The sequence below is a fragment of the Nyctibius grandis genome, chromosome 11 (assembly GCF_013368605.1).
Source record: "Nyctibius grandis isolate bNycGra1 chromosome 11, bNycGra1.pri, whole genome shotgun sequence".
Taxonomy (NCBI): Eukaryota; Metazoa; Chordata; class Aves; order Nyctibiiformes; family Nyctibiidae; genus Nyctibius; species Nyctibius grandis.
In genome coordinates, this window is record NC_090668.1 from 23,026,821 (window position 1) to 23,054,561 (window position 27,741).

A 27,741-nucleotide genomic window follows, 5' to 3' on the forward strand; every position below is an offset into this window, starting at 1 on the left:
CTTTTTTTTTTTTAATATGGCTATTCTGAATTCTTATAAGACTGCTTTGTTTTACAGAATATGGACACTTCTATTACCTGTCTGGTAAGCTGGTGTATGTAACACCACCAGTAAGTACTCTAAATCATGTACCGGCACATGTATTTACATTTCAGAGGAGCCAGGACTCAGAGGGACCATAGCGGGGTTATTTGTTTTTTGTATTCAGAATAAGAAAGTGAAAATGAATGCAAATACCTCCTTTCTTGGCAGCAGGCAGTGCATTGTTAGCATCTCCGTCTACTAGTCTGAGCACTGCAGCTGCTGTGGGGAAGAAATAAATAAATAAGAGCCCAACCCTAACAGCAAGGCGTTTCAAAGGACAAAGGATATAAAAAGAAGAGCTGCAATAGAGATTTCAGTACAGCCACAAGTGAGAGATCCTGAATTCCCGCAAGTTGCAGCCACTCTCAGATTATTCCTTTCTTTTAAGCTCCTTACAGTAAGTGCTACTTATCAGTCATATGCCATCCGCCCCTCGTTTCCCACCCTGTTTTGATTTGCTGCAAAGGCCATCCACCATCCATCAACTCTCAGCTGTTATTTCTCTTCCACTGAAAAGACACCTAATGAATCTGGAGATCCAGGTAGCAAATCCAGCAGGCTTTAGATGCACTCTTATTTTAAATGCACTGAATAATAATTTAACAACTATGCTTTTCAGAGCTGATGATGTGATGATGGACATTAGGGGTTTGGTTTTGTTTTTTTAAATCACCTGAGCAGCCCAGGTCCCTGCATAAGCCAGGCAAGCGATGCAGGGGCATCAGGCACCATGGCCTCCTGCTCTGGGCTAGAAAACCAGAAGAGACCCAGATGGAAGCTGCTCCAGTACTTCCAAAGTCCACAATTGTTTTACTTGGGTTGTCTCATCAACTAGAAACGTAATCATGAGGTGGAAGAGCGATACGGTTTTATCCCTTTCTGATGCAGTGAGGAAACAACCACCTTGAAGATACAGGTCACAGCCTGGAGCCTTCACAGGAGAAGGGACCCATTTCCAAATGAAAGCTGAATAACTCCTGCTCACAAAACCCCAAGTCTGCTGAACTCCGAACATAATGGGAAGCCCATCAGCCAACGCTGCCTGAAGTGCACCAACACACACGGGAAAGCAGTGCTGGGTGCACTCACACAGGTCAAGGGTAGGAAACGGCCAAAGAGGTGGTGCAGGTACCGACGCGGAAGAGGGGCAGGGAGCACGTGCTGCACAGAGAGCTTCAGACCGGCGTTTTGCTCTGGTTTACATCGTGTAGCCTTGAGTGGTACAATTTGAGGGGGAAATTATTACAGAAGGGAGACCAGATAATAGCATACACATACATTTAAAAGCTTTTTAAGAGTCTACCTATTGCATCTTTGAAACGCCATGGAACCTGTGCTGGCCCACAAGGTAGGAGATCGATTAACTGCAACAAGTATGTCACTGGGTGTTTCATTTATGTAAATTTCATGTAACTGGACAAGTCCAAATGAAAAGTAAGCACCTTACTAAACTGGTAGAAATTCAGTAACACAAGGCAGAAAACATTTTTAAGCTTTTTTTTTCCAAATTTTTTTTTAAAGCAGTACTTAATTCATGACTTCTCAAAAGTGAAGAAGTTTGTTTTTGAAACCATGACAATTAGGATGATCACCTGGGGTAGAAATGCTCTGCCTGTCCTTGCACAGCATGATGGAGTAAGAATGGAGTAGAAATTATTTTCTAAAGAATTTTTACTGATGATTTTGAAAAACAAACACTATTTCTGTCTCTTCACAATCAATGCAGAGATGTGATACTTTACATACAGGCACCATACAGTACATGAAAACCATTTTTTTTTCTTGTAAAAGAAGAAATTACCTATAATTTTTACTCAGAGGAGAGTTTTGGGGGAAAACAAAAAATCAGAAGATTAACCACAGCGATTTAATACTGCTTGCAAAATTCACTAAGTAGAAATATTAACTGCTACCCTAGCCACATAGATTTAAACTTTCTAGAAGTTGAGCCTAATTCCTTACAAGTGATTTTATCAGATCCACAATATTCCGCACATTTGAAGAGGACTGCTGCAAAATATATATTAGAGCACAAGTCAAAGGGATAAACACTAACATAATTCTTCAGCTTCTATCTAAAGACCTGTCAGGTTTGCTCATTGATAAATACGTGAAGTAACTCTTCATACTCTGACTGCCGCTCAAAGCAGTATGTTTCACTGCTCACAGAAAAACACGTTTCAAAAGCCACTGGTAAACTACCACCCTGCACTACCCATGATTTGCATTTAATTAAAAAAAAAAAAAAATAGTTAAGTACATCTGTCCTAGAAATGAGCGCTATCACAACAGAGCAAGATTTCTCCGTACACGTATCGCCTCTGGAGTCTGCTGCTTCCCCTAGAGCACGTGCATCATTCATGCAACACTATGAAATTCATATCAAACAAATAATTCCAGAAACCCCACAGAAGTTTCACAAAAGGCAAATAGTTTTTTGAAAAGCAAATCCTAGTTCTGAAGTTAATCTTCATTACAGAAGCCTACTATAAGTGTAAAACAGAAAAACAACCCCTTATTTCAGCCCATATGGACAGAAAGGTGGTGAGCCATAGGGTTTAGTAACTTGAATGGTCTAAGGACATAAGCAAGGAATATTTACAGTAGAAAAGTCTTTTACCAGATGCTGTTGAAAAAGGAGGGGAAGTAAATTTTGGAGCATACAAGTTATTTCTCAGGTCAAATGCATCTGTTCTGTTAAGGGACTTCACTAGTACTGGTTTTCAACACAGTTTTTCTTCAGTCAGAAAATAATTCTTGTCCCATCTGACCCTGGAATGGAGCAGACAGTAAAATATTTAGAAGACTTGACAAAGCTGGTAACAAGAAGAAAGTGTTCAAAATGAGAGTGGAATTAAAACACCGGTAAACTAGGTCAAATTACTGGAGGGGAGAGTACCCTGAAATACAGCAAAAAGTAACTATTGTAATTTCCATCTCAGATAATTTAAATGATTAATAGCAGGAGTTAGCAAAAATGAATTAATTCCTGCAACTAACTCAATTTTGTTGTATTTCCTTAGGGTGTCTGGATTTTTAAGCTTAGTACCCAAAGTCCTTTATGTTTTTACTGCAATATCCTGATAGATTTGTATTTTTACACCTTTTTTTTGGCCTAAATCTCTTTCATAATTGCTCATATTTATCAGCACCATCTCTGAAACTTAACTTCCATCAGGGCCTGCACAGAGGTACCTAAAGGATCCAGCCACGCTCCGTATGCTGCTGTAACTGGAAGTAATTACTGCAAATCATCAATTGCACAGATGCAAAGCTCCGTGCCGGTCATCACATCAAAGCTGGACGCGTGCAGCAGCCCAGGTCGGTAGGACGCTGCCAGCAGACGAAACCACCAGGCCCGTCAGCGTTCCCGATGGACACAGCAATGTTCAAACCCGATCCACTGCCGTCCACACCCCGACTGTAACCCTGTCACAAAAGGGAGCTCGTTTATAACTACCTCTGGCACTCAAGGAAAGATATCAAAGCATGGGAAGAGCCTGGCAAAAGCCCCTGTACCAGCACAGCGGCCGGGCACGGAGCCTGGGAGGCGAGAGGCGCCCGTCCCCACGCACGGCTCCGCTCCACGCGTTCCCAGCAGCCCCCGACACAAATCATTCCCCTCCGCTGCTCCTCCATCACACCCACCGCGAGCACATCGTGCTGCTGCAAAGGGGGAAACCTGATTCAGGTCACGGCAAAAGGTAGAAAACCACTTCATTTTAACATGACGCTGCCACGCTTCCTTCTCCACGCTCCCTCGATCCGGGGACAACGACCTCCCTGTGGAAAACCCGAAGGCTGCCTTTGCCAGGGGAAGAGGAGATGGAAACAGCGACAGACAGATCCCCCTCCCACAACACGGCCATGTCTGCCCCAGCGCCTTTATCAGTAACCAAAGGAGCTGCCCCCATCCGAGTGCCCCCCTTGTCAGCAGACGGGAGGTGAAGAGGGAAACGTGGGGCTCTGCGACACACAAAGGAGCTCAGAAGAGCAGACCCTCCCTCCCACCCTCCACGCCTTTCTCCACCTTCCCTCGCCTCCAGAGCTCCAAAACAGACCTTGGCCTTTTATAAAAGGTGGAAAAAAAAAAAAAACAAACAGAATAACCCACCCTACAGCAACCCCATGTTTTTCCCTACAGGGCGATTAAAACAGCTTCTGTATTAATGAGGAGAAACCAAATTTAGAAGAGGCGCAGCATCCAAATATAGGCTTAAACACACCTCACTCCTGAAAAGGGTCTCACTGTTTTCTCCCCTCGCCCCCCCGAGAGCAGACATAGGCTGAGCTCGCACAGCCAGGGGCTCTGCTTGTCCTGCTGCTCGGCAGCATCCCGCATCCCGCTGCCCCACGGGCACCATACCCATGGCCAGCATCTCGCCAGCCCCATCGACAACATCCCCAAAGGCAGCATCCCGCTGCCGCCAGCCCTGCAGTCAGGCCCGGCACCGAGGTGGTATTTTGGCAGAAGGCAATAATCCGGCTCCCCAGGGAGCATCCCTGGGACTGGCCTGTTATTCCAGGCAGAAAGTAGTAAACAGCCTCCCAGGGGCTGGAGACAGAGGTAAACCCCAAAGATGCCACGGCCTTGCTCAGGCGACTGTTATTACAGGACAAAAACAACATGGAGCTTCTGAGGCTGCGCTAAAAAACCATAAGGCAAAAGTTAAGAATGCTGCTCCTATAAGAGGAAAAAAAATAAAAACCAAAGTCATCTGTTTCTCCAGAAGGACTTTATGAACTTGTTTACAACAAACTACGTTCACGAACGCTCTAAATTTCAGAAAATAACTTCACTTGTTTTCTACGCAGGTAGATTTTTATAAAGCTCTTTGTCCCTCTTCTCCCCCCCTTTTACAAACAACATTTGCTTTTTTGCCAAGACAAAAACCAAAGGGGGGAGGGAAATTATCAATGCACTGAAATCAGCAGTGAGGGTTTTTTTCTACACATATAGAAGCATTCTAGCAAAACCAAGGCTTGGTATTTAGCTTGATAACATACAGATGAAGGAAGAACATTCCCAATACAGCCGCTCCATGGGGGAGGATTTTAAAATGGTTTAAAATGGTATTTGACCACATTATGTTGCTATATTCACGTGATGTCACGCTTGCTACAAGACAGAAAATGTGCTGCTCAGACTTACATCTAAGGCAGCTCTAACCAGGATGGGAGGATTAGTTGGGCTTCTTTCAAGAGAATAAATTATTGCTGAAGATGTTTACACAATGCAGCTTCATGAGCCTGAAAGGTTGCTTTCAGAAGAGGCCCGGGCCCCCGGCCGGAGGAATGCAAGCGCAGCCCGTGTGGGGAGACAGCCCGGCAGGGCAGACCGAAACCCGGCGGCTCCATTTCATCCTCTGGGTTTCACTTCAGGTGACTATTTTTGGGAGGCAAGAAGAGTTGTGTGTTGGTGCTGTAACTAGCTAGAACTTTGAAAACATTCAGAGTATTTTAAGACATGATGGCCTTCCTATCAAGTTTTAAAAGCAATTTGCATTGTAGGAAATGTTAAAAGAGAAAAAAGGACAAAGTCCACTAGCAGCAGCCTGCAGCAGTACGAAAACAAAACAAAAAAAAAAACGGTCTAAAAAACAGATCACCAAGAAAAAAGTTGTCCTCGTTTATGTCACTGCACAACTACACAAAGAAAAAAAGCCTAGCTGTTCCCAAGTCAATGGCAACACAAAGAGTATCATAAGCGAGCACAAATTTGGCCTCAATTCATTCCTGAAGTGCTCTAAAAGAACACAGCATTTCCTAATTTTTACGCAGCTGTATGCAGACATCACTACCACCACTGCCTACATATCTCACACGTCAAGGAACACTAAATTAAAGACAAATTTAATGAAACATCATTGACATTCTGTTTCCATCTTCTCAAAACAGAGAATAACCAGACTGAACCCTTTCATAACACTCAAAATCTGGGTATGTAAAAGAAAAAGGGGGGGACGGGTGCAGGGAGGGAGAAAAAGGTGGTCTCAGATTTGTGCCCAGCTCCTCATTACTGATTCTTTTGTTCAAACACACAGTAGAAAATGGGGAGACACAGTGATTGTCAGGGTGCTGAGATTCAAAACAGACAGGCTTCCACGAAGGACTAAAAAAACCCTGCTGTAAAGCACCTACAAAGTAAGTAGGAACTGAGATCAACCCAGTACTCGCTTTAAAGTCTTGCCTGTTAAATTCCTGATATAGTGAAGCCAAGAAGAGCCCTGATTGACTTTAAAGCTATGAAGAACCTACATTAAATCTCACAACTTAAAACTAGGAAGTAACTTCAGGATCTTGCCAAACAGGAGTCCAAGCCACCAGGCTGCTGCGCTCACTACCAGTTGATGCCTCGGACCCCAGGGCAGGGAATCCCAACCTGGGATGCACAGGCTCTGGGGAAAAACAGTGTCCTAAGAGCTTGACAGTTAACAAAGGCAGGCGTATTGCCTGTAGGCTTAGTGGAGTTTGCACTTCCACTATTTTGTGGGGGGTTTGTGTGTGGTTTGTTTTTCAAGGAAGACAGTGCCACACAGAAGGCTGAAGCTACTCCACATGCAGTACACAGCAACAACAGCACTGGGAAAGAAAAACAGATGTCAGCATACCTTGTTTCTATACCTAGTAATAAAGTATTTATAAATCATTCTCCTTTCCTTCCTCTCCCAATTTCCTTTGCTCTCCTGGACATAAGTAGTCTCTCAAAGCTTACTCTTTCAGCTACTTAAACCTGACTTTTGGCAGACTTGGCAGTATTAGGTTTACGGTTGGACTTTATGATCTTAAAGGTCTTTTTCAACCTAAATTATTCTATGATTCAGATATCACCTGCTTCCTAGAGACACCCTCCTGAGTCCCCATGCAGCACTGCCTGTGTGAGCTGTCGCCTTCCATCCACAAAGGCCAAAGCTATTGTAAGCACTGTCCTAACAGGTTCTTCCACAAGGAAACCTGGGAAGGCGGTATGGTAATTTCTGGGGATCAGGCAGGGTTAGACATGCCGAGTCACTCAGGAGGAATGACACTATATCAAGTAACAGAATACCTGCAAAGCAGTATTTCATGCATCCAACTAGTCGCGAGAAGAGTAGCCACACACAGCACCTGACCTTATGGTGTAACCTTCCATTATGCATCTCACACCAAACACTGCGGTCCTCTCCCTCATCCCCACACTTCCTTCTTTCTCCCCTTAAAAAGGAGGGGGAATGGGGGGATGAAGGAAGATAAGTCTCCTTCTGCAAGAGGAAAACTTTTTTAAAAAAATTAAAAGATTAAACCTTCATCTAGCAAGAGAATATTCTGAATTTACAGCTTAAATTCAGAAGCCTGCAGGCAAATAAGAGACATCTCTGATCAACTATGCAATTCTTATCTCCCTTTAACACAGAAACACCTCCATCGAGCATATGGATCATCAACGTGCCTCTTGGAAGGGACAAGAGAGATTAGGTATCACCAGTTATACAAGCTGCACTTTACAAATCCCGTGTCGATTAAAAGATGCTGTGTATTCTGAAACTCCCACACTCCTCATGCCTACACATCTTCCGTAGGCTTTATTGGCAGCAAAAGTAGTGGCATTTGGCCCAATAACTGAGATGATGCTAAAGCTTAATTCAATCCTCTTCCCTGCACTCTGGGTGCAAACAAAACTAACAAGCAGAACAAGCCAAAGCTGGCCAAGAAGTTTTTGCAACTACTACTACATCATTCGTGCACAAAAAATGGTCCAGCGTTTTTTATCACAAACAGCAAGCCACAGCGCCCAAGCCCACCACAATACCTCTGCTTATTCTTACCACAGTTGCGTCCTCCCTTTGGGAGCCCGAGGGGTGACCTCACCAAAATCCACACCAGTAAGGACTCTGCATTGCAGACACTGCACAGCACTAAAAAGTTTGTTGAAATAGTGGGAAAATAAAAGAAATTTCATTATAGCACTGTAAATGAGGTTGCTCACATCTTAAATACAGACTGCAACTCTGATCCCTTCAGCTCAAAAAGGATGGAATAAAACTAGGAAAGGTACAGAGAAGCACAAAGACCCAGAACTATTCGCATACACATGAAAACAAAGGCTTTTCTTCAGTACTTCAACTTGAAGAAAAAAAAAAGAGAATTAAAAATCACAGTTACTGTCAGACTAATTGCAAGTAAAATGCTTAAACCCACACTTAACTCTTACGAGTAACTGGACTGTAGCTCCACATGCCTTCTACCACCCAGAGACACTGTTAGTGTACAGAAATTAATTTTGCTTTTTTAAGCCTTTCCAAAACTTATAATTTTCTAGACCAAGGGGAAAAAAAAAAGCATACCAGACTCCAGTCCAGTTTTGTTGTTTGGATTGTTTTTTTCCTATGCCATCTGTGAGTAAAAATAAGCCTGAGAGGACAACAGGTCTCCTGACAAGTCTTGTCTTCAAGTGATGTAGATTTGCATCACTATACCAGAGTCAACCACAGCTCCCAAGAGCTTACAAGAAAGCTGTAAGGCAACATTCATACCATGGAAGGCCCTAAAAGTGTTGCATGGCTCATTTCAAGTAAAAGTAATACATTTACATTCATCAATATTCTTATAAGTCAGCTGTCTTTATTGCCATGTAAACACTGTGTTTGATTAATTTAGGGAACAGCATTTCACTTCAGCATTATCACAGAACCAGCAGGTACGCTGACACTGGGACGGCAGAACCCATTGCTTTCCACAGCAGTTGGTTTTTAACTATACACATAACTAACGGCCCATCAGTTTTGCCACCGTAAAAATTTATCAGCATTACCCTTAGAGTCGAACAGACATCTAGATCCAAATGGCTACTCGGGTACCTCAACCCCTTTCCCCAAAAGGGATCCTGTTTCCCCCAAAACAGACTGAAACATGAAAAAAAATAATCCAAGTCAAGCACTCCCTGGCAGGTACGTCATTACACGGACTAACTTTTCATAATCTTGCACTATACTCAACAGCAGCATTTTATCTCCCATTTCCCGATACCATCTGGAGTTGGAGCCTCAGTAATGGAGACACACACACACAGAGAGATGTGGGAAGACGCAGTCGTCATCACTTACACTCCTCTCTCTGCTCTGAGAATCTGAACTGACCCAAGCTATAGCTGCTCACTCTGCTCAGCCTTGTCACAACCGCTCCGTGCTGGCTCTTCTTCCAAACTTACAGTCCTGTAGCTCACTCCTCTGTAATTGTGTTTGCTGGTGTAATGACTCCAGACTCAGTACTTCCATAATAAGCATCCCCAGGCAAAACTGGTTTGGTAATTCAGTCTAACAGGGAAATAGTCTCCTCAGCTGCCTCCAAGCCAGCAGCCGTACCTGAAATTAATTTCTATTTGTTTGCAGGGCTCTCAGGGTGGATGTTCAGTTCACCCTTGAAGTGAATCAGAGTATTCAGACCCCAAAATCCTGTGGGCTGTCCAAATTTTCCATCATCCTCAAGGCTACACCTTACCTACTCAGGAGTCCCCTCCTTAATCCTACTGAAAGAGCTCTCAAATCTTACTTTCATGCTCCTTTGCAAAACATTTAGATGTTTAGTTTCATTATGTTTTTCTATCCTGCTACAGTTAAACTAAATATTCCCATGAGATAAAAACACATTCAATTACGAAATCTGCAATTTTAATTACAATCTTCGCTCCCAATCTACTCTTAAACTTGAACCAAGTGAAGACTGTTGTTTGTTCGTGTTTGAACAATGTTTTTATTTACCATGGATAAAAGGAGAATTATCTAGTACCACTTACATGGAGTCATAAATTGATTTTTGATTAATGTTTAATCAAAACCAAACAGACTCATCTGTGCAAAAAGAAAAGTAGGGAGAGCAGAATGCCCTGTTCATGGGAATTTCTTCCGTGTTGACTCTACCTAGCTCTGGGTAACAACACTCGATTCTTCCTCTTCTGCTGGTACAAGGATGCAGGACTGTTAACAGAGCACTTTACAACAGCCAGATAGTTTCCTCCAGGAAACGCTAATTTAAAACAAGATTATTTACTTTAAATACAAAGACTTTATGGTCAAAAAAAAGGAGTAAACATTTTAAATCTCAAACGCTCATAAAAGTTAAAAGCATCAATGACAACCTTCCCTATTTTTGGCAGGCAACCAGCCATCAAGTTGAAGGTGAACAAGTCTCAGGTACCTCCAGCCCCTCCCTCCCCAGCACTGTCACCTGACACAGCCACATGTGAAAACAGCATTAAAATACCATGTCTCACTGAGGATGAAGTCACAGTTTACATGAAAACTGAATATTAAAGTCTTCATTGGAGTTCACATGACTTCTCCATCAAAAGACTCAAAGGATCAGGGGAGCATCAGCATTCAGAAGCAGTCAGCATTTGAGATCAATACTGTGTAATAAAAAACAAGTACACAAAAAAAATGAACATTTCTAATTGTAATCGAAACAATAAAAGAGGTTATTTAACCTCAAAAGGAGGCGCTCTCTTTCAAAGCACAAGCACATACAGCAGTTTGGCGGTGCAAATGCCCTCAGGAGGGATGCGGTGGGGGGGTGATCCCAAAGCAATCCTGGGCTATCTGGGGCCATCCAGAAACACCAGGTAGGCAGAAAGTTTTTAAGATGCTACTAGTGAAGTGGTTGCTTCCCCTTCCGAATGGAGCCTGAGCGACACCCGAGTTAATCCACGGGATCTTCTCACTCCTTTCTCAGTTTCTCTCTCTCATATTCATCTAAACTCCAGCAAAGCGAACGGTGCTGCTTTAAAACGTTCGGCCCCCCTGCCTCTTTTTGCCAAACATAAATACACAGTAATTTTTTTTCAACAATTAAGATCTCCCAAAGGAAGACGGTATATTAAAAAAGTGACAAGAACAATCTTAATTATAGCACTGTTAACACATTATGATAATGAGTACTTATTCTTTACCAGACATTTCTGAAAAAAATTATTATTGTTCTGGATTATACAAAGGCTGGTCTAAAGAACAAGGATCTTTGTCTCTTGCTGCCAGAAGAAACAGCATTTCCTGAGGCCTGTTTCTGCCTTCAACTAACAGTTTTGATTTTGGCTTTAGAAAATAACTGCATGTCCTCAGCTGGAGGGGAAAAAAGTTCCCTTCTTCCCCCTCTCCCAGACGCTCGCAGGACAGCAGCATCACCATTTGTAATAACACTGTGTTTCACCAGCCTTCAGGGAAAAAAAAAAAAAAGCCTAAACCTCTGGCTATCCTTGTTCAGGTAAACAACGGGAGATTATTACAGAGTTAATACTTGTTTTTGTTCATATTCCTCTTCCTCCTTTCCAGCTCCCGTTGGAGCCCCAGACTAGAATTACAGCCCAACAATAGCCCAATTGTCGCCCCCGGCAGAGACTTCCATCCAAACAATAGATCTTTCCCTTTTCTCTCCACCCAAAGTAAAATTAATAAGGAAAAAATTCTCTGATTACAGGGCAAAGAAAAACATTTTTAAGGGGGAAGACAGAGAGACCCATGTATATACCATGGGATTCTGAGCTTCCTTTGTACAGAAGAATGTGCGTTCCCTTTCCCAGGCTCCTTTGTATCCCACAGCCCCTCCTATGCAGGGGAAGAGATGGGGAGGAAGGTTATGTGCTCTGGCATGAATGGCATTTCCTAAGAAGGTCATTTTAACCACTACACTGGGGTCCTTTCTCTAAGAAGCCTCACCTATTCTTACAAATATCAGGGGGAGAGCTGTGAGCCCCCTTTATTTCGGCACCATGATAACCTGAAAGTACACGTGCCTGCCCTCTGAAACAGAGGGCTCACAGGAATCCACACTACAAGAAGAAAACCAGACTGGATTTACAAAGCAAACTTTCTTTTTATTTTGTGGGAAAAGGGTATTTACATATAGGAACAAATATGTTTTACTTCCCACTTTCAAAATGAAAGAATACATGTTACTGCTCTCTAATATTTTGGTAACAAGTGCCAAAAGCCAAAAATGAAGAGAGAAGTCCCTCCCTTCTAGAGGGGAAAAAAATCCCCACCTACTATAGCCACGGCTGCAGAAGTCCAGCATTAGGCTCATCATTTGTTTCTCTCTGCTAAGGAGCCCAACATTTATTTCAGAAACAAAGCAATAACAAACAGTCAAAGCTGCTTTCCAAAGAACTTCTCAAGTATTTCAACTATTTTCTTGTGCTCTGTCAAGTATCAGTCTGCCCCTCACCGGGTTCTACCACTGCAACCAGGGCAGCATCTGCTGGTTGTGGGGTGACAAGAGGATGAAACCGGATATTTTGCGATTTTTGCAGTAACTGCAGAAGCTGCCCAATGTGAAATTCACATTGATATTCATTTCAGCTTCTGCCTGCACAGTATTTACTCATGCAACAGCTAGTTAAAAGCTCTTTCCAAGTGTCTCTAAGTATGTGAGATTTGTCTCCACTAATCAAGGTTTATTCTCCTTTAGGTTTAAGTACTTACTAAATCACTGCTCCCAGTAGTTCTGACATCTGATTTCTCCTCACTAAAACTATTGAAAAAGCTTCTGTCATTTGGCTGTTACAACTGGGAACATTTACCAAAGTAGGTTTGATTTCTTGTTGATTTCAGTAAGAAAATCTTGTTGATTTTCATTAAGAAAACACACATACTAAATAGAAAAACCCAATACTACAAATGCCTTCACGATGCACATGCACAGAGGCTGCCTTGCCAGGAAGGATCCCATGCTAGGTGAAGTCCCAGTCCTGAGGTAGCATGTTCTTTCTACAAACTAAATTTAAAGTTTGAGTTCTAACTTACAGCATTGCACAAATCCTGTTGAGCATCCTGTGCAGCATCCGAGATCCTTCACAAGCTCTCTGGTGAATGGTGCCCAGTGCCAGAAACTCAACCAGACCATAGCTAATGATATTCTAAGGGAACGCACAGCTTCTTATTTATAATAGATAATGTGCTTGTAAGATAGAAAATAACTGAAGAGAAAAACCTACCACTTGTTGATACAGTATTTTTTTACTGCTTAGAATGCCAAAACAGTCAGAGAAGGAAATCTGGGGAGATGGGGGAAAGGAGAGATTCTTGCTTTGGATATCTGTGACAGGTCCCTGTACTGAATCAACCATTGATAATTACAAGATAGTCCCCATTTTGCATAGAAAAGAGTAACAGGACTACAACAGCCACTGGTTACTACAGAAACTGTACTTACTCTTTAGGAGACTGAACGTAGTACATATGTCAATTGTTTCAATACAATGCAAGGTCCTTCCCTGCCTGGAAACGCTGTGAGGTGATTACCCTTGCACATGTGTAGGAACACAGTAAAAACACGAGAGGACAGAGCGATGCTAAAGGCACAGAAGTTCACTCTGTGTTTGACACAAGGATCTATGGGATGAGAAAGTCCAGGGTTGCTGCACCATCCCATACTCAGAGGTCAGAGCGGTTCCTCATTCTGTGCTCCCTACTACAGACTTCGGCTCTGCTTTCTCCTAGTGCCATGAGCTCACAGCGGGGAAGACTCCCCCATCACCAGGTGCCAGAGCAGCAGGAGGACGGAGCAGCTCCCGCACGCAGAGTTGACTGACAAAGGGTACGGCTTCCCAGCTGCCTGGCACCTCCAGTAGCAGTTCAAGTCAGGAGGTTTTGGTAATTAAAGGAGGGAGCAGGGAGGCAGAGCGTACAGTTGGTGTCCATGAAGTTTCACACAACTACCACCTCACAGCACCAGAAGTCTGTCCTCAGGTCACTTCCCGAGCGTGCTTTACCTGCTCTCTTCAAGCAATTTCTCCAGTGATATGCAGATGCTGAAGCTGTGATTTAGGTCCTAAATTTTGAGGAAAGGGCCCATTTTATAAATGCCAAAGCCGTGCTGTACCAATGACCAGCAGGTACACTCACTGCACAGGAATTCTGCAATGTTTGTGAAAACTCTGCATCCACCAGAAAAACATTTTCACAGGCAGAGATGATGGTTTTTTGGAAAGGATCAACACTGGCATTGTTACTTACACTCCTTAAGGAGGATTACTAACATTTCCTTGCTTCATTTCCTTCTTGGTTTATGTTGAAATACAAATATTTTGTTTATAGTTAACTGAGCACACATCCAGCTGATCTGTCTCAGAGTACTTCCTGCAAGTTCACTCGGCAAAAATCTCCGGACTGCCAAAGGCTGCCACACAGTCAAGTCAGATAACCAGGGTACGTCTGTGGGAGCTGGAGGGTTTGAAAATAAAACACGCCAGCTATTCTTCTTTCTCCAACAAGGCATTTACGAGGTGAAGATGTCATGCAGAAGTCCAATATCTGCAACAGCTCATAAATAACGTGCAGCTTGACACTCCTCTCACAGGCACACTAAAAAGAAAAAAAACCCTACCACTCTGTTTATGTATGTAAATTTAAAATTAACTTCGAACTCCATTTCATTTTATGGTTGGGAATAATCCTCACCTCTGCCTGTCCTTTCCATACTTGTGACTATAAAGGAACACAGGAGAAAACAGTATTCCTACAGCTTTCTAGAGCTTAATGTTAATTGCCAGCCTTTCTAACCTGCAAGAAAGGAGCACGCAGGTAAGTGAAACGCTCTGACTACACACTGTCTCTCAAATTCAGAATATTTGTCCATGAGAAAGGGATTTTGCTTATAATTCAGCCCTCTACCTTCTGGAATAGATTGGAACTATTTCCCCAACAGAAGCGTACAAAAAGCAGATTGAACTCAATTGCTACAATGGTAAGCTACGGTATTTCTCAAGAAGTTGTCCACGTCTTAAGAAAGCTGAGGTCATTTTTAAGACCATCCAGTGCATTTCTCAACTAGTATTTTCAATTCTATAGTCAAGCAAAATGCATGGACTTTTCCTGTAAATCTTTATAAAGGTGCTTTAGAAAACGAAATTGAAGCACGAACACAGAGGGAGTTGCCCAAGATCCCCACAGACCCCAGAGCCTTCTCAATCCCCTACATCCACTCCACAACATCTCTATGTGGAAACTATCCTGGGTCACTTGTGGAAGTCCCAAAAAACTGACTGCAAACCACGTGGACCATGCCTTCAGCAGACAGGATATCTTTAACTATTCTCTAAAGCTTCACTCGATTTTTTACCATTTAATGTAGCCACCCTACACTCATGGAGCATATGGAAACCGGAAAAAAAAGAGGTAAGGTAGAGCAGAGGAAAATGATTTATGACAAACCATGAGAAGCCTCAGCCTGTCTCTCACAAGACAGAAAAGAGACAGAAATAAACCATATCCTCTTCTGTACGATATCATTAATATTCTGGAAGGTGGTATTAGAGGGTTGTTTTTAAAACTGCTGAAAATAATATATTCTGATTACATCTTGCAGCCATTAAGTGCTCAGAGTAAAGACACAGCCAGCTTCTCCCTGCCTTTACTGATAATCCTTTACATGCACGAGTTTGCAGGTAGCCCTCAGCATCTTGGAGGCATCCCTCAACGAAAAGTTGTTTGACTCCAAAGGTCACTGAAAGCAGGGACATTTTCCAACAAAGCTTAATGGGTCTCGATCCAGCCGGAGCGAGGCCAGGATGCTGACCTGAGACACACATACTGTGCATACGTAAATGAAGTCTTTGGCAGGGGTACTGCAGAAGGCAAAAAGGAGAGATAGTGAAGACAGTGATTAAAAATATCCATCACGGTAAGATGTTTGGCTCACATGCAACACAGTCCATATTGGCCTGCCTTCCACTTCTGTCAAGTTACAGCCACCTCTGGTTCTAGGCTAGAGCACGGATCACCTCTAATTCTCACTGCTAAAGCATCTTTCTTACACACCTCCAAGAAAAGTAACGCTGAGCAAGAAGTGAGCAGAAAACCCCACACACCACCCGAGTCCCCACTCCTGAACTCCCCGACTCACACGCAGCTGCACTTACAGTTTTTAGCAGTCTCCTAGGGTAGCTATGATTCCCCACTCCAGTTCATTTAAGGATCTTAATTGTTTGTTTTGGCTCCAACTAGCAACCATGTTTATGAAAAACAGGTTAAGCTTTTGGCACCAAATTGTCTTCAAAAAACCTCAGCCTTTGAAATAGTGCCTTCTTTTTAAAAAAATTTGTTTTTCTACCTTTAGACCTTGCGTTTTTCTCTTCAGAGAGACCTTTCACCTCCACTTCTCACTGTATTGGTGTTAGCTTTTTGTGTTCCCATTAATAACTCATTTTCCTCAACATTTCATAACATTATCTAAAAGATTCTGTAAAAGCAAAGAGGTACCACATGACATTTCAGAGAAACCTAGTTATTATTTTTAAATAAAAACAGAAAGACACTTCTGCCCCATGTGACCATCTGTGGATTTCAAATTTTCACGGTACATTTGCATAAATAAGATGGACTTGTACACTGTAAGTACCTCTAAGTGGAGGCTAGGCTTTACAATTTACCCCTTTAATTCAAAGAAACCCCCCTGATGCCTCACTGCATCCAGTGTATTGCTACTAAACACTGTACAAGACAGTTCTGTGAAACAAAAATCTCACCAGTCCAAAACTGGCCACAAGAGTTTACACACACATTTGAGTTTATAAAAGTAGATTTCACTCCACACTCAACAGCCTCTACTGCCAGGAAAAAATATCCAGAAATCATGTCCCAGAGTGAGAACCCATCGTTCAGGGCAGATCACACACCTGATGAAGGCACATGCATAAATGCTGTAGGAAATCCTGAGTACAGGTCAGTCTTTCTTTTTCAGTCCATCTATTCTCATTTTTTTATTCTAGTTTAATAGTTTCCTACAGTATTTTATTAGTCTCCGTACTTCAAAGATTCATTTGGATGTAGAGGAAGGGACTCAGCTGTGACTGTTTTCTCCTGATGGTACAGTCAGAAATGAGATGGGCGAAAGTCTCAACACTGTAAAATTACCAAAAGCTTGTATTAAAAAAGAAACACCAATTTTTCCATCAAAAAAAAAGGTGACAAGAGAGTATCAACACTGAGCCTCACTGAGCCATACTAAGATCGTAAGTGGCCTGATGTCATTTCTTGCCCATTTGAAATGGTTTTGGTCTCCAGCATAATCACATCCAGGAAGAAACTTCCAACAGAGCCACCCTCTTTTAGGGTCACAAACTGGTACACTTTACAAGATTGAAAAGCCACAAAATGCTCCAAAACAGCCTGGAGTCACTAGGACGATGCACTCTTGGGACAAAAAACCTCCAATACTCTTCAGAGTCTACTTACCAGAGAAACAAACTGAATTAAAGCAATTATCCCTCTACAGGCAAGCATCTCAAAGTGCAATTCAAAAGAAACTGCCTGTTTGTCATCTACATTGAAGGATACGCTTTAATTATCTATTGGCACAGCACCAAAACAATTAAGGGAGGGGGGAGTAAAGGGAGGGAGGGAATCAACAATCAGCATCTCACAGAAAGCCATTAAAAAGAGGGGGTGGGGGGGCAAAACCGCCATCACACCGCGGTGTCAGGCAGCAACAGCCCCAGGAAGCACGCCCAGGGTGCTTTCAAACAAGCACCGACTACAGATTTGAACCCTGGACCACGTAAGCCGCATGTCCTGTGTCCTGTCTTGCTCGCTGCTCGCTCTGTCCATGTGTTTTGAAGCAATCAGAAATTAACCCGAGACCACAGGGCTCCCTACAGAGCATTTATACTCTAGGGAAAGGCAAAGTTTGGTGGGAGAGCAGCAGAGCTCTCCTGTAGCACTCAGCTAAGACACCGAGCGCTTGGGGAACGGTTGGGTGTGCCACTTGTGGAAATGTCTGCAGAGCTGTCACTTCAGCTGCCAACAACAGAGAAGTGGGAAAGAGGAAGGAGAGAACAAAAAGCAGAAATATATCCAAGCCCTTTTGGTTACTCTGTCTATCAATTTAAACTTAATATCAGCTTACTCAAAAGTGAAGTCCAACCTCAGAATACAGCTTTGGTCAAATTACTGACATATAAAATTCAAGCTCATGCACTGTGCTAGAAGACTCTGATGGAAAGAGAAGCTGTATGATTTCAACTCCTACACTAGCGTCAACCAACATTTTCTAACCAACCGCCTACAGCTGGATCCCCAGCTCCTTCATCTGGCCTCTTAAACAACACCAGCTCATGTTTGAGAAGAAAAATCTCACCACCATCCCATTCTTCTACCAAAGCATCCTTGCTGGCAGAGAAGGGACTACAGAAGGTATAGTGCACAAGCTGAAGTGGGAAGGATGTCCAAGCCACCTGGCAAAAACAGAGTCACCCCCACCTACCAGCTGGGTAATCACCGCATCCCCTGACCTTGTTGCTACAGCAGGAAATCTTCACATATCATCACATTTAACTATTAAAAGAGAATCAGGCCATCAGGGAAGTCAGCACAAGTAAAACATAACAATAGTAATAGTTCAGAAAACCCCAAAAGCAGATGTAGCATCCAAATATGGACTCAGAACTGCTGACATGCCTTCCAGCTCATGCTACTCACAAATCCAATGTAGGAACATAAAACTATTAAAGGACCTCAAGTTTTGTACAAGTCCAGCATATTAACATTTCAACAGTTTTACCTTACAGATAAGCCATTTCCTATGTAAGATTATTATTTCTTTTACCACAACTGATCAGAAAAACTGTTGATGGAGAGTGTCTACAATTGCAAAACACAATGAAGGAGCAAGGATACACACGCACGCACTTACTGCAGCTGGGTCACTCTAGCTGATGCATTTTTATATCACACTTTTTCAAATAACCCTATCTACAGTCTTTGTGTTGGCAAGCTCAGCTCCACAAACATCTCCAATTTGTGTCACAATACAAAATCTACCATTTTTACGCATCAGGAATGACTTTTGAGTCACAGTTGCAGGTAGCATGAACATCATTATGTCTAGTCTTCAGTTTTTAACTCAGCTATATAAGACTTTCCCAGAATTAGACAGGCTAAAAGTGGAAACACTTAAGCTGTACTGTTTTTGCTTTCAACTAACAAGAATTGCTCTAGGAAACCACGTATGAGCGATGCCCTATAAATTAAGATTTAAAAAATAATTAGTTGCTATTTTTCAGCAACGCCCTATAAAGAGTGGCTGTCCAGTACAGAAAGCTTCAACTTCTCTGTTTAAAGGGGACTCAGATCTGTTTGAGCTTCATCTTGCTTGTTACAGAAGCCCTCAAGCACCAGTCTAAGCTTGCCACGAGCACAGGAAAGACAGTACACAGCGCAGTGGCAATGGTTCCTCTCAGAGCATCTTCCCCTGCTTATCTCATGTGAAATATTTTGTGTGCCTTTGGCTCACTTCATTTTCACATGAATGGAAATCCATGCTCTGCCTCTCTGTACACGCACACACATACAGCCATCCACCAGCTGTAGCCTGGAATATTTTACAGTCTCTTTAGGTGTTTTAAGCTGTTTTGGAACATGTTGATAGTTGTAAAATACGGTAAACATCTTCCTACCCTCAACGTCAATGCTGCTTAACCACCCAAGATGAACTTAAATGTGTAATGTTATTTTAAGTATTTTACTAAAGCACTTTACTCTGGTGTCAATCCTTGTCATTACAGCATTGTCCTTTCTTCTTTACAGGAAAAGAAGAAAACTATAAAAACAACTGGAATTTTAAATCTCCTCTCCCGTTGGCCTAATGATACAAGAGCTCTCCATACATCTGGCAGTGAAGAAAAAAATAAATTCAAAGATGCCTCTTGATTTACAGCTCCAGTGTGGTTTCTTAATAATACAGCTATCTTAAGCTGCTGCATACATTTAAAAAATATTCCATCTCCTTCAGAGATGAATTACAGTAGTGCATCTTTAACTGAAGTTCACGTATCTTTTTTTTTCCTCCAAGAAAACAATTACAAAACAGTAAATCACTTTTATATTGCACTATGAAAACAAAAACCTTTCATTTGGGTCATGATATGACCGGCTTCCACAGCCACCAGAGGACAGGCAGGCTGGTTCACTGCTTAGCTTCCTGTCTGCAGCGACTCTGACTCACCAGCCACTTGCCACGGGCCAGGAGGAATCAACTGTTCACAGCCTTTCACCTTGCGATGCCTCAGTTTATGAAGACAACACGCCTTTTTCTACCTTCTCACCCCGCATGGACGTGATCCGAAGCACAACGGTAACACCACCTTTGTACCATTTCCCAAGCCTCAAGCTTAACTCTCGTTGCAACACCACCTTTAGGCATCCCAAACTGGGTCACATGGCTACCCTTAAAGGTGATCAAAAATCCCTTGTACATGCCCCATGAAATCCAATGTAGACTAAAACAGGAAAGAATTTCCAGCACCTGGACTGGAGAAGATTATCTACACCTGAAAACCTAAAACCATCAGGGGTCAACCTGACATTACTTCACCTTTTCCCAAATGCAGATGAAACCTACAGCCTTCCTTCTTCTTTCCCTCCTCCTCATTTATGTTTCTGCAAAAGAATTTTTTTTTAAAAAAATAGCAGTACTAGAAATAATAATAGGAGACCCTGTCTATCCTCTAAGATTAAGTTTTTGTTCTAGATCTGTTTGCTCACATCTTTCTTCTCTGGCTGGCACCAATGATGTCCTCACACAGTAGTGACAGGATGAGGGGGAATGGTTTTAAACTGAAAGAGGGCAGATTTAGATTAGATATCAGGAAGACATTCTTTACTGTGAGGGTAGTGAGACCCTGGAACAGGTTAGCCAGAGAAGTTGTGGATGCCTCCTCCCTGACAGTGTTTAAGGCCAGATTGGATGAGGCTTTGAGCAACCTGATCTAGTGGGAAAGCATCCCTGCCTGTGGCAGGGGGGTTGGAACTAGATGATCTTTAAGGTCCCTTCCAACTGAAACCATTCTATGATTCTATGATTTTTTTCTTTTTCTTTTTTTTTTTTTTTTTTTAAATTTATCTCAAAGTGTACATACAGTCATTGTTTTGAGTATCAGAAAGGGTGCATCAGCTCTCTGGTTTGAAAACCTATTAAATTTCACTCAAATAATAAACAGCTCTTACAGCCTCCAACAGCTTGAACCACCAAGACGCTCAATTCAGCCTCTGCCAACTGGATAGGAGGAAACAAATATGTGAGCAGTGTAGAGCTTATCTATGGGATGTGCTAATGAAAAATTGCACTCAAATGTACAGCACAAAATAAATAAGGAAGTAAGAATGGTGTACCATACACATCAAAAGTAGAAAACACATACCAACACATATCCTACCCAGCACACACAGGGCAGAATAGCAAGTGCAGTAAAAAGAAAAATACGACAATCAGTTTGCCTGCTTGTCACACGTTTCATGAAAGAGCTGTAAGAGCTCCCACACAGCCCTACAGTCCTGGGAAACTCCTGAATCTCATGAACTGCAGGAGTGATGAATCGTGTTTTATGTGCACTTAACTCTCAAATAATGAGCTTCCAAAGGTTTGATCCCCAGCAGTTCCCAGTGGTGAGAAAGGGACAACTGGCAAGCAGGGGCTGTTACTCTTGTTCTGTGGGCACGGGGGCTGCCAGGCGTGTGACATCACCCCTCCCCATTGGCTGCCAGTGACATCATTTTATTATTCAGCTTCATGTTTGCGTTTCAGCTTCCCCCTTTCAGGGACCTCCAGACCTCATGCAGCTCTGCCAAGCTGAGAGGAGCGAGGCAGCACGCCCCGAGCAGCACATCGGAGCCCGGACCTGCCTTCCCCACCTTGGGGCTTCCCTGCACAACAGCAGCAGCACAATGGAGAGGCCTGTTGCGGCTCTATTCAGGTCTGTTTTCTGAGCTGGGGAAAGGTGATAGTGCTAGAAGGCTAACCAGGGGTCACAGGCTTGGAGCAAGGCAGCAAGAGTTAAAGCAAAACTCTAAGAAATTTGTTGCAGAAAAAGACCTGAAGACTGGAAAATGGAAACCATATGCAATGTAACAACAGACGCAGTTAATAACATCCATGCGCACACACGTAATTACACACAGATACACAACGCGTACGAAAAGAGTGCGCAAGAAGGACAAATTCCCCCAAGGGCTGCTCGAGAGCACCCGAGTATCCATACTTCTGTTAACCTCCATAAGGGATCTAACACAAAGCGGTACCGTCGCCTGTTCACCCCTCTGCGACGGCGAGGCTGCCTTTGTTCCCACTGAACATCCTGCTTCTCCTTACGCGCTTGCCCCTTCTGAACTCGGATGCCTGTAACCTGATACGAAAGAATGTTAATTTCTCAAGTGATTTTATAAAAGCACAGAATGAAAGTAACTTGATATTTTCCCCATCTTGAAAAATATTATTTTATAGCACACACAACCGTAGGAAAATAGATCTGGTCCACAACAATACTCTGGAAAAATAAACTGAGAATTGGGCTGCTCTGCCTCTGTGTACCTACTAAATTGTATGTTTTCTATTTAGCACACACCCACGCGCTAGGATGTGTGTGCATGCATACATACCAATGCATACATGTATGAATTATTCATGTGCACACGAACACAGATCAATCAGGCAGAGTATCAGTTTCAAGTAAGTACAAAAAAACGTTAGTTAATGCTGAGCTTGAGCTCGTAACACGGCATGGAGAGTAACTCATCTCAGACACAGCGGACTGTTCTCTCCTATTCACGTATCAAAACGTTATCTACAGTGCCTCCAACTTAAAAATGTTTTCCGAACAATTTACACAAAATCAATTAAGCAAATACAATCGTACTCCTACGACTAGTTCTTGCACTTATAAAACGCATTTTCTGCACACTTCCACCACTACGCATTCGAAGTGTATTTCCCATAAACCACACCATCCACGTACCCTATGGGAAGAGCACAATCCTGAAGGACGGCCAGTCTACAAACCCCGAGCCCCTAACCCACTCCCATGCATACTGACAGGCCAGCGTCACACCACACGGGACCATGACTTTCAGACGGGCTGCGCTGCTATCCTAACACCTCCTCTGAAGAAAAGGTTTCGGAGAACAGCTTGTTACGCCTGAAAGGTAGTACCATAAGCCACAAATTCAAGCTGATGTAACTGTAGTTCTACCTAAATTCACATACGGCATCACTAGCCTAAGCATTTCTACATGTTATGATGCCACTTCTATATTAAGAGAGCATAAGTATTTCAAGACACTAAATCAATGCATTTAGTTTTGTTTTAAAAGGATTCCCCAAAACCCCAGAACCACTTTGAAAACTGTGTCTTAATAGTTTAAGTTTTAATACATACTGCTTCCTACCTCAGCACATTTTACCAAGATAGTAATTCAGCCCTCCTTAGACACAAGGCAACGGAATGCTTTTATGTGCAAATGAAATATAAATGCTATAAAACTGTTCTAGCTTCCAACTTCTAGACAGTAAACAAGGTTGGGAAAAAATGCTGGTGAAATTAAGCAAATACAGAAGTGAGATTTTTCTGTTGTTTACCTTGTGTGGTTTGGAATATGGTGTTTCACAGGGGTATTTTCCACCAACCGTGATTCCAGCAACCGAAGTTTCCTCACTGCTGTGTGAGAAATGACTTGAAAATGCAGAATCTGTTCTCATCGATGCGCATAGACTGGGGTTAACAGGGTACATCCCACGTGCATCAGGGACAACACAGGTACAGTTTGGTTTGTCTGATCTTCTGCAGCAGACACGAGACAGCTGCTAGAAGATAGATATGCTCTTTGCTACTACCTCAAGGGAACAGGTCATGTTTAGAGCACCACAGTGAGCCTTCTGGCTTGGCAAGCTTTTCCTGACTTCAGCAAAACAGGCTGCAGTCATTAAGCAGGACCTGAAACATAACAATCTCTTCATTTATCACACACTTTCCAGAATGCTCTAGAAGTCCAAGCAATCCATTTTGCACAGAGCAGTGCACTTTCATCACAAGAACATACATTCTTCCCCCACACTTCTCACCAAGAGCAACCCCAGCAACATCCAACACTGCACCTGAGTGTACGTCGGAGCAGGAACGACCTTGGGGAATCATCCTACAGTTTCCAGTGAGAGGGCACTTCTTTAGCTCCTTTGGCAAAGGGAAAATGTTTATTCCCTGATCTGATATAGATTTTCCAAAGAATTAAGCTGAGTTGCCCTCACTCTCTGGCTATGAGTTTCCAAACCTTTCCTACTAACCACCACAGCTCACCATGAGCCTTCATAACACTCCCTCAACCAATCAGAAGTATCAGCCTAAAAATGATTCAAAGAGGAGGACTGGAGGAGTCACCGCTGCAAGACAACTCCACCATCACATGCCAGAGGCAAGAACGTGCAACACAAGCCATCACAAGACAGGTCCTATAGATAGATCAAAGACAACAAGCACAGAAGTTTCCAAATCCACCAGGTAAAAGAAAATATCTCCCCCCAAAGTACACACGAAGCAAGCTCCCACAATTTTGTAATTAAATAATGCTGATGAGCACCAGACTCCGGTAGATTTCTTTTGGAAACCATGTTAGAGAAGCCCATCAGTCATCTATAACAGAGTTTCTCAAGTTCAATTCAAACAAACCTAGAAGGACCACATGGCCTTTAGGAAAATGATTCTGAGACTGATTTTGCACAGTATTGCCACAAAGTGAAAGGTATTATAAGTGCTGGGTATTTACTCATTACTTTTAGTATTTTCTAGTTCAGTTCTCTTTTGCAAGTGTGTAAAGACTTAATTATTAGTATCACTTTTAATCTGCACTCCTGATGCCTTCTATGACACCTGCAGAGAAGACCCTAAGCTGAGAAAAACTGGTTCAACTTATGTCATTTATTTTGAGCCTCTCCATCAGGATCATCTTCTTCTGGATCCTCCCTAGCTCCTTCCTTCTCTCACTACGCCTACACTTCCAGGGAAAACTGAGGAAGATCTAACATTTCCAAACGCTACCGCTGTAAAACATACTAGACAAAAGCGTGAAGGACGTGAACCAAATCCCTAGAAGGAGCTTGATACTGAGTAAGTTCTGTAGAATTAGTATATGTGTGTTTGTTTTAACAGCAGGACTTTCACTGCAGCACAGACTACAGGCATGGGCACTCTCTGCTGTTTAGAAAAATTTTGGAACAACTGGACAGGAAGAACAAAAGGAAGAAACATTATTTCCAAACAAGAAGAGAGGTAAATTCAGCTTCCCCCACCCACCTTCCACAAAAACATCAAATATTTTCTTTCATAAATAATTGCAATAGGATGCCGTAGCCTTTTCCAAGCAAACAATAGCTAGATTGTGTAATGTTTTGCCCTAGGCAGGGCCCGGGGGGAGGGGGACACAAAGGCCGGCTTTCAGGGCCTGGGGCCTCTCGCTCCTGCTCCGCAGCGTTGCTCCCTTCCTACTCCTTCGCCTTCCCATGCTGTCCCTCCGCTCAGACTTTGAAGTGGCAGCCATGGCCATCGGAGGCTCCTGCTACCAAAAAAAAAAAAAAATCCAAAACAAACAAACAGGAGCTCGTTATAAAGCCCCTCAGGCCTTGCCCGGACCTCACATGGAGCAGTATTTCTCATTTCCCCCGAAGCGGACCCTACGTGAGGGAAGCGAGCGCTATGGGGCTGATTTGGGGGTGCTGGTGACCTGTAAGAGCCCTCGGCACGCACCCGCTTTGGCACGTCTGCCCCGTCACGCTACTCTCCAGGTCGAACAAGTGGCCTCTGAAGGAGCGTGGCCTCTCGCTGTGTTTAAGATAAAAGCTGTCTAAGGGCAGCCACTACAGGCCAGGCAGGGCTGTTCCGTGGATATTAAAAGAAAACAATGAAAAGACTTTTTCTGCCTATAAGGTGTTTTGAAAGAGTCACCCATTTGAGTTGGGAAACCTGAGAGCTGTAATTCCCGGACTGATTCACCTTCCTCCTTCACGTCAGGAATTAGAAAAACAATCCACCCGAGCAACATCAAAGGCACCCCAGTGCTCCCCAGTACGCAGCCCGCCATCGCAGGCACTCCTGCCCGCCTTTCATGTCCCAGGCAGCCCCGCCGGCACGCAGCTCGTGATGAGCCCAAGCCCCAGCTACAGGTCTCACTGTCCCGGGGCTCTGGGCAAAACACTGCTTCCAAAGAGATTATTCAGCTGGCTACCCCACCTCGTAGATAAGCACATTCAAAAATTCTATCTATACGTCAGCTGCATCAGGAAGTATTCAGGCTGGGAAAAGATCAAGCCAGAGTAAGAGGAGTGCCCAACCCTGCCTGCCTGAAAAACACATTAATTCTACTTAGTATTAGCAGCCCGTACTAGTATCATCTCAGCACTGTAATCTCCCCAAAGCCAAATGTTTACCATAGTACACTATTTATATATAACAGAGTATATTATTCTGTGTAAACTGAATATAATAGCATTAAGTCAGCTACGAGACCAAACAGGCTGTTCTCTACAACAGAAGCAAGCACAGCACACACAGCCAGCTGCAAGAGCGCAAACAGTCATGCCAAGTTTGCAATAAATCAGGTTATTCTGTTTGGTTTTTGAAATGCATCAAAAAAGATCGCAATAAATGCATCAGTGCAGGTAAATTGATCTGAAATACACTTCAAAACATCCACCACACTAGGCATAAAGCAAACAACAGACAGATGCTAGCCACAGCAATGAACGCAAATTTGTGATAAATTTATGCAAAATGCCTGCTTCAAAACTTATGGAAAAAACAGAATAAAAATATATGGTAAAAAAACTTTCCAAGTTGCATCTACAGATGGAGACACTGCCTGTTTTTCTATAGGCTAAGGCATAAAAAGGCATACAGAAAATAGGGAAAAGCTAATGGAGCAAAACCACCTTATCACTGACCTTACCTGGTCATGCTTTTAAAAACGTGACAGCGTATTTGAAAAACATTCTCCTTTTCTACAAAAGGAGAGCTTCTTTAAGTCACTGGATAGCCACAGAGCACATCCCGAGCACCCGAACGCTGAAGCATCCCTCCCCTGCCCTGCGCCAGAGCTGTCTGGCTTCATCCCCGCCAGCCCCAGCATGGCAGCACCGGCTCCTCTGCACCCCTCGTCGCTCTGCAGATCCTTCAGCTCCACTGCCTGTCCACTGCATGACACTAACACTGAACGATGTGCTGAAAGTTGGGACGCCCATACCAAGTCAACTAATAGAGACTCAACCAAACTTCATTAAGGGATTTTAAAAAAAAAAAAAAAAAAAATTAATGAAGTTCTCTATGAAAGCGCCTTTTTTTTTGTCCCTTGTTTTTCCCCATCTCTCTACACATATATATGTCCATTTTTAACTTCAGACTCACTGATAATTTGCAGAGAGATTTAAACCACCACCCATAAACTGAGTACTAACATGTTTGTAAGAGCTTAGTCTGGGGTTACAGTGATTCTCTGTGTTTCCCTGTTCTCAGGTGACACAAGGTTCTGGCTAAGAATGGAGCATTTATATATATATATATTTGACACATACAATAATGTCACGTATACATTACTCAGAGTGAAAAAGTTGGCTAAAAGTGTTTCTCAATGGACTCTGTAGGTAATCAAATTAGTCCAAAACTGCTTTAGAAGTTCATTCCACAAACTACTTCAACCAGCCTCTGCCATGACAAGCTCCAGCCTGGGCTTGGTAAATCACTCGGCCCAGAGGAGCAAGGCTGTGTTTGGGAGAACAGTGATCACACGATCACTGGTACAGCTACACCGTGGTTTACCGAGGGCTTAGGAGATGAGGGCCTTGTGTGGATCACTAGAGTGAAGCGGCAGAAAAGGG

At 43.0% G+C, this 27,741-nt stretch overlaps 1 protein-coding gene across 2 annotated transcripts in view; it reads right to left on the minus strand.

Annotated features, from left to right (window-relative positions):
* The window catches only part of IGF1R (insulin like growth factor 1 receptor), a 190,619-nt gene that overhangs the window by 69,292 nt on the left and 93,586 nt on the right, over positions 1–27,741 (minus strand). The gene's annotated exons all lie outside the window — the stretch shown is intronic.